Here is a 1,228-nt window from a genome sequence, read left to right as displayed (position 1 = left end):
GAGTGAGTGTGAAAGAGAGAGAGAGAGAGAGAGAGAGTGGAAGGAAAAGCCTTGAATTTACTATCAACATTTTTTTCATTAAGTTTTTTTATTCTCTCTCATACTCACTATTAATTAAATATCTCTCTCCCTCTTTCTCTCTCTCTCTCTCTCTCTCTCTCTCTTTCATATTTACCTATCTTGATTATAATTTTTTCGGTGTTTTATTGCTTCCATCATTTTTTCTTTTGTTTGTTTTCTATTGTTGTTGTTGCTGCTACTGCTGTTGTTGTTGATGAGATGAGGATGTTGTTGTTGTTGATGAGATGATGATGATGTTGTTGTTGAGTTTGTTGTTTATGTTGTTGTTGATGATGTTTATGTGAGGACGTTGTTGTTGCTGTTGTTCATTGATGTAGTTGTTGTTGATGAGAATGATGTTCTTGGTGTAGTTGCTGCTGTTGTCGTTGTGCATGTAAAGAGGATGATGATGTTAGTATGAGGATGTTGTTGTTGTTGTTGTTGCCATTAATGTAGTTAAAGTTGCTTTGCAGTTTAAATTTCTCTTTCAAAAACATTTTCACTTCAGCGGTTTTACTTTCACTGAACATTTTTTCACACACACACACACATAAATCCACACACACACACACACACACACACACACACACACACACACACACACACACACACACACACACACACACACACACACACACACACACACACACACACATGAATTCACATACACACACATGCACACACACATACACACATACAGGTATACTTTCGTACGCATACAACCATACATACATACATACAGTTATACATACACTGAAGTACAACACGCAAATGTATTTATACAATTATATGCAGTATCGGCATAAGTACAGTTAAGTACAGCAGTGAGATATTGGCCAATTTACTTTTTCTCAATTTTATTTTTGAGGCATTTTTTTTTGTTGTGGTATTTTTGCTATGCAATTATAATTTAAATACATCCTTGGTGTTTCTACCTAATGCTGAATTATATTATTGCACTTCTTGTTCTCTCTTTTTTTTAGACTCACTCTCTCTCTCTTTCTTTCTCTTCCTTTCTTTTTCTCTTTCTTTCTTCTGCTAACTATCCTTTTTTTGTTAGTTTCTATTACTGCCTCACTCCCTTTTTCTTTCTTTCTTTCTCTCTCTCTCTCTTTCTCTTTCTCTCTTTTTTTCGTTTTCTTTAGTATCACATTGTCTTTCTCCCTTT

Source organism: Helobdella robusta, assembly GCF_000326865.2.
Source record: "Helobdella robusta unplaced genomic scaffold HELROscaffold_22, whole genome shotgun sequence".
In the NCBI taxonomy this organism is placed as follows: Eukaryota; Metazoa; Annelida; class Clitellata; order Rhynchobdellida; family Glossiphoniidae; genus Helobdella; species Helobdella robusta.
The sequence above is the reverse complement of the archived record's forward strand: the minus strand, read 5'-3'. Positions refer to the sequence as shown.